Source organism: Nymphaea colorata, chromosome 7 (assembly GCF_008831285.2).
Source record: "Nymphaea colorata isolate Beijing-Zhang1983 chromosome 7, ASM883128v2, whole genome shotgun sequence".
NCBI lineage: Eukaryota > Viridiplantae > Streptophyta > Magnoliopsida > Nymphaeales > Nymphaeaceae > Nymphaea > Nymphaea colorata.
In genome coordinates, this window is record NC_045144.1 from 12,683,610 (window position 1) to 12,690,797 (window position 7,188).

The following is a 7,188-nucleotide window of genomic DNA, read 5'->3' on the forward strand; positions in this document are numbered from 1 at the left end:
AATTGATAAAAGTTCAAATTTTCGAAAGCAAAAGGCAGCAACTTGATAAGCATTACCCACATTGCCATCTCAAAGTCTCCCCACTATCATTGTAAGCCTATTCCTGAGCATGCAAAAAAAGAAGAAACTGATTCCAACTAATCAATAACAAAGTTCTGAGAACTGGAACTAGAAATTCTGAGACATTAATTTGTCCTGAAAACATTGGAATATTACCTTTTTCTACTAGTGACAGTAATGTAGTTGAGAAATCAGCAACTAAGGGAGAATTCAACTGATTTCTGTTCAACATGCAAAAGAAGAAGTCAAAAAAGATTTAAGGGACAGCTATGCATGAAATAAAAGGGAAAGAAAAGCACATGTAAAAACCACATGTTAAGCTTCAACATAAACAATCTCCTCAATGATCCAACAAGAAAAGGACATCTATGACTTGACCTAAAAAGCATCCTGCAAGTTCAGACCCATATGTTAATTATGGATGAATATCAATTTTTAGTTTTCCACCTATTAAAAGTCAAGAAATAGATATTTTAATACTCTGTGAAAATTGGGTTGACAGAATTATGAAAGCTATAAACATAAAATGCCCACAAAATTCTCAAAACAACAACCATGTCCTGGAAAGCATACCAATATGCATCCTTAGTACACCATCACCACATAAAATTCTCTGATCTAATCTAGGAATAACATGCATGCAGATAAAGTCAAAATGATAAAAACAAACACAGTGGCTCAACTGTTATGATACAAACAAAAAAATGGTCAACCTCTTAATATAGTTCATGTATCGTTGTCAATCATATGATTTTCACATCCTAACAATGTCCAAATGCAACAAACTAAAGTGTGAACGTAACAATAATCAACATATCCTATATCATTTCCATCCATACAATGACAACCATGTTCCATCCATGCAACCATGTTCCAAAACTATGACATTCCGGTCATCCATGCAATCATAACCCTATTCACAAACCTCCATATTTTAGGCAACTATAGACCAACATTCACTTTCTATATCATCCAATCATGTCTATAAGAAGCCACACACATTGATATTCACATGTAGTTGTCCATCTACTAACAAAACCAAAAAGTCAATGGTTAAAGTGTTAAGAGTATCATATAGATGCCCCATGCTCCCAACTATCATACATGTCTCGTGCTCCACCTTCATAACACTTCTTATGGGGTTTCATCTTTGAAGTCCTATGAATCATACGTACATCACACCATCTAATTAGCACAATAATGATAGAACGTCATGAACAAAATTTGCTAACATAAATAAAACTACCAAACGCAGAGGTAACTAAATCAACCTTCCCAATGAACATAAGAGAGGATCTTGAATGGAAAATAAAATGACTTCCACCCATGATATAGTACTTAAATAAAAACTAAAAACAGAGAAGAAAAGTTTGATATAATACTAGTTTGTTGACGGACTTTCCTTCAATGACTTCTTCACATTGATGACAGATTGATAATCATAAACAGTCGCTAGAACTCATTCAAGCAATGAAACGTTGTGATACACAAGTAATGTAACAAATGAGGCAAAAAACTAAAAGGACAAAGAAGGAGATAATATTGACAATGGCTTCAAAAGATTAACAATTTCTATGTAAACATATCATTAATAAGTCAAATTATTGTGTAAAAAAAAATCGTAGGAGAAAGACGAAGAGAATGGGAATCGTGCAGCCTCTGTAAACAACATTGATGCAACACGGCTTGCAAAACAGACTTTGCAACGTCAACTTGCAGAAGAAAACAAACTTTCTAAACTAACTAGTTACACTAGGCGACAAGAAGAAGTAGAAGATGAAAGCAACACAAATGATAAATAAACCTTTTCTTCATTCGACATCAAGTATCGACAAAATAACTTTGTCGTCCATTTATACGGACGAGAATAGCAACGGGTCGAGTCCTGCACCAGTGCCCGAATCCAAACAGACCCACTTAGATACAAAATGAATAAAAAATAACATATGTAAATCAAAATTACATGTCAACCCTTGGTCCGCCTCGAGTACCTACGCAGAGGGACCTCCTCTCGCGTAAGCTCTGGGTCCACAGGGGATCCCACGGTTGAAGGTTCATGGACTGCACTGATGCCCGAAGGTTGAACCTGAGGCGAGGAACTGGACCCAGGAGGGTGACGGGTTTGGTCCTGCCCTGCATCATTCTCCCCTGGTTGGAGAGAAGTCGTCTCCGATGAATCATTGTCACCAGAGTAGGAAAACAGTTCAGAAACATTGAAGATAGACGAAATTTCCGAATCCTCGGGAAGTTCAACCACATATGCATTTTTTCAAGGGCCATATTTCCTAGGACTTAACTTACAAGTACCAAGAGGACATCGTTCAGGTTGTAGGTAGACCCAAAACTTGTTGACCCACTTCAAAATTGACATCTCAACGACTCCGATCAACACGGGACTTGTAGGTTTTATAGCTCTCCTGTAGCTTCTACTTCACTTGACTATGGATATCACGCATATATTCAACAACATCTAGTGCCGCCGGAGCATGCTCTCCAGCACCTGGTACTGGGAATAAATCAACAGCATGGTTAGGGGACTGACCATACACCACTTGAAAAGGAGTCTTTCTAGTGGAATGGTTGACTGAGTTATTATATGCAAACTCAGCTTGTGGTAGCACTAAGTCCCAGTTTTTGATATTTTCTCCTACAAGACACCTAAGTAAGTTTCCTAAAATCCTATTAACTACCTCGGTTTGGCCATCGGTCTGGGGGTGGTAAGCACTACTGAATTGAAGTTTTGTATTAAGCAGAGACCATAGGGAATGCCAAAAATGACTCAAGAACCTCGTATCTCGATCTGATGTGATTGAACGAGGAAGTCCAGGAAACCGTGCCACATCTTTGAAAAAGTAAGAGGCAACCAATGACGCATCTGGCGTCCTCTTTCATGGAATGAAAACGGCCATCTTCGAAAATCTGTCTACCACAACCATGATTGAATCCACTCTACGGATCGTCCTGGGAAGCCCGACGATGAAATCCATAGAAACATGCTCCCAAGGCCTATCTGTAATAGGTAGGGGAGTATACAAACCACTATTTTGACTATGCCCCTTTGCGATTTGGCAAGTACGACAACATTGAACAAACTTGATGACATCATTCCTCATCTTGGGCCAATAGTAGCGTTCATCCATCAAAGAATATGTCTTGTTTTGCCCAAAATGCCCCGACATTCCATTACTATGGAGTTCTACAATAAGTTGTAATCGTAATGAGTACTGAGGGATACACAACTTATTCCCATGAAAAAGGTAACCATTGTGAATGGAAAATTTAGAGTCCAGGGGTTGAGACGCACTAGAGCCCTCAGACCAAATGTGGCTAAACTCCAGGTCAGCATGATACATGTCCTTGCAACTTTCAAATCTGACTACTTCCACAGACATAGACATCAGTAGGTTGTTCTTTCTACTAAGGGCGTCTGCAACTCTATTGAGCTTTCCTGATTAATGGCGAATGGAGAATGTGTACTCTTGCATGAAATTAACCCACTTGACATGACGAGCACTCATCTTCTTTTGGTTATGGAGATACTTAAGTGCCTCATGATTTGTAAACAGAACAAATTCTTTGTAGATTAAATAGTATCTCCAATATCGAAGAGCCTGTACAACAGCGTAGAATTTCAAGCCATAGGTGGAGTACTGACATTTTGCTCCGCTTAGCTTCTCGCTATAGAAAGCGAATGACCTCTTGTTCTGACTAAGCACTGCTCCAATTCCAACCTTGGACGCATCACATTCTACCTCAGATACCTTAGTGAAGTCTGGTAAACCCAATACGAGGGCATGAGTTATCTGATCCTTGATATTGCAAAAGGCGTCCTCAGCCGCTTTCATCCACTTAAAAGTCTCACCCTTGAGACACTCTATGATAGGAGCCATAATGGTGCTGAAGTTTCTGATGAACCTGTGATAGAAAGGGGCTAGACCATGAAAGCTCCTAACATCGCCTACTCTTCTCGGCGTTGACCAATTTACGATAGTTTGCACCTTAGAGAGATCAGCCTGCACTCCTTTTGACAAAAAAATGAACCCCAAGAAGACAAGGTTTGAAGTGAGGAAACTACATTTCTTGGCATTGACGAACAACTTTTCCTTATGCAAGGTCTCTAGGACTTGACACAGGTGACCAAGGTGATAAAAAATTGTGAGGGTAAAGAACAAAATATCATCGAAGTACACTACAACAAATTTTCCAATGTATGGCCGAAGGACTTGCATCATGGCGCTCATGAAGGTGTTGGGTGCATTTGATAGTCCAAATGGCATAACTAGCAACTCATAGAGTCCATCTCATGTTTTAAATGCGGTTTTCCATTCATCTCCTTCTCAAATCTTTATCTGATGGTATCCACTTTTCAAATCAATCTTCGAGAACACTTGAGCTCCCACTAGCATGTCCAACATATCATCCAATCTTGGAATGGGGAAACGGTACTTAATAGTGATCTTATTGATAGTCCGACTATCAACACACATCCGTTTCATGCATCTTTCTTTGGGGTCAGTAAAACTGGAACTGCACACAGACTAACACTCTCTCAAATGTGACCCTTTTGCAATAATTCATTCACTTGCCTCTACAACTCAGCATGCTCAATGGGGTTCATCCGATCGGCTGGTAAGTTGGGTAAACTAGCACCCGGGACAAAGTCTATAGCATGTTGAACATCCTGATTTGGTGGCAATCCCGAAAGTAGATCGTTTGGCATAATGTCTTGAAACTCATAAATGAGTGGTGCTACCTCTTTTGGAATGTCTGAAGAGTTCAAAGACACAGGTTTAACAATCAAATAATAACAAAATCCATCTTCGTTACAATGATCCAAGAATTCTTTACGAGATAACCCCACAAAACTGAATGGTTGCACTGGACGACCAACTCGTTGTGTTGTGGTTTCCTTAGTGTGTAGCAAGACGACCTTTCGGCCCTTAAAACAAAATGTGTAGGTATTCTTGTGCCCATTGTGAACAGTCTTTCGATCATATTGCCATGGTCGACCAAGAAGAATGTGACATGCATTCATTGGAACAACGTCGCACCACACTTCATCCAGGTAATGTGGTCCCATAGAAAGCTTTACTAGGCACCGTTGGGTGATATGAACTTCTTCTCCCTTTTTAAACCAAGCCATCTTGTAAGGTTGAGTGCACTTCTTGAGCTTCAGGCCCATGGTAGTAACTGCTTCTTGTGAAACTAGGTTCTCACATGCACCACTATCAATAATTACATCACAAATATATCCCTCACACTTGCATCGAGTCCTAAAAATGTTACTACGCAACCACAAAGAATCTGACTTTCTCTTATGTGTAGTCAAGACGTGACATATTGATAAGAGGTTGCTTATGTCATCACCATCAAAGTGTACAACATCATCCTGATCAGAACTTGCATCAGATGAGCCACTCGAGACTACCTTACCATCAGAATCTGGCGGTTCCTCTATAGTCTCTTCTAGGTGAGTTTTCTTTTGGTAATTTGGACATTTTGAAGCCAAGTGACCTAACTCATGACACCTAAAACAATTGATGGTCTGGTCAGAACTACGATTTTTAGACCGGGTGTTATAGGCTGGACCTGATTGCTCGTCTTTACCAAAGAAGGTGGTATAGGTCTGGACACAACAGGCTTCGAGGAGCTAGCTCCCCTAGTTGGAAAACTTGACTTGGGACGATGCAAGGCGTCACCCCTAGACACTCGGGTTTCATGCTTACGTTTCAAGGTGTCTTCTATGTTCATTGCATAACTGCTTGCCTGATCTAGAGTATCTACTCTGGTACAATTAAATTCATCAGAAATAGAGGGACGAAGACCAGAAACGTACCTGGTAACCTATTGACGCTCAGTCTTGACAATCTAGACGCGCAGTGACAGCCGATGAAACTCTGCCGTGTAATCCGCTACAGATCTCGAACCCTGGCGAAGATTGAGGTACTCCTTGTAGGCCTCTCAGTGTGGTCCAAAGGTACAAACTTGGTCTGCATCAGCCTCTGCATCTCGTCCCAAGCCTGCACGGGTCGCTGACCACGGCGCTCATACGATCTCTGAAGCTCAAACCACCATGTCAGCTAGCCCACGCAGTCTAGTCGTAGCAAGTGGCACTCTTTGATGCTCCTCCACGTGGTGGTAGTCGAAGAAAAACTGGACTGCATATGCCCAGTCAAAGTACTCCTGTGTGTCAAATCGCCCAACAAACTCTGGAAGGTCCAACCTCACCCCATATCTGGCAGGGCGATCTGGACGATCAGCGGTACGCCTTTGTCGATGGTCAACTGGTCCTGTTGGATGCGCACGCCAAAACTCGTCATCATTTGAATAGGCTGACTCACTGTCATTTTCGGCTGGGGCACGGGATCGGTACGGCTCAACAGGAGGTGGCCTCGGGCGGGTCTGATCTGCAAGGGGACCCATCCGCTGGCACCTCTATGGTGGAGCCTGCAGTAGCGGCAGCTTTGTGACTGCACCAACACAAAAATGGAAGTAGATATGGGGCTTGGGTCACATGGGCAGTTAGATTGGGATATGGGTATGGATTTGGGAATGGATATGGGGCGTGAAAAGGATTCACATGTGGATTTGGGTATGGGTTTGTGAACGGATTTGGATAGGGGTTTGGATAAAGGTTTGGGTTGGATTGGGTTTGGATCGGGTTTGCTCCTAAACTATTCGTCGGACCAGTGGTCTAGGTTGGATTCTGGATCGGGTTTTGTGGATAAAAGGCTGGGTTTGAACTTGATCCAGAATCCATAAGAGAATGGGTCTGGTTCTGACCCGGTCCAGGAAACAAAATGGGTGGGTTCTGGGTCCGATTATGGTCTTGGTTGGATCTGGGATTAGGTCCAAAGTCAAATATGTAGGACTGGTTGGATTTGAAGATAATATCGGATCCAAGCTGGTTTGAAAAGGAGTGTTTATGTAAATTGGACCCAGATTCAGACCCATATACCCATGAATGGGGCGATATGGATCTAAATCGGGGTCATTTCCCGATTCAGTCCGAACCGGTCTCATGAGAGACCGGCTCGACCCATCGGGCCGCTCGAAAGATTTCGAGCGGTCGGGCTTGAGGTTTCCCCTTTCTGCATGAGGCAGAGAGGGGAAACCAGCAGCAGGGGG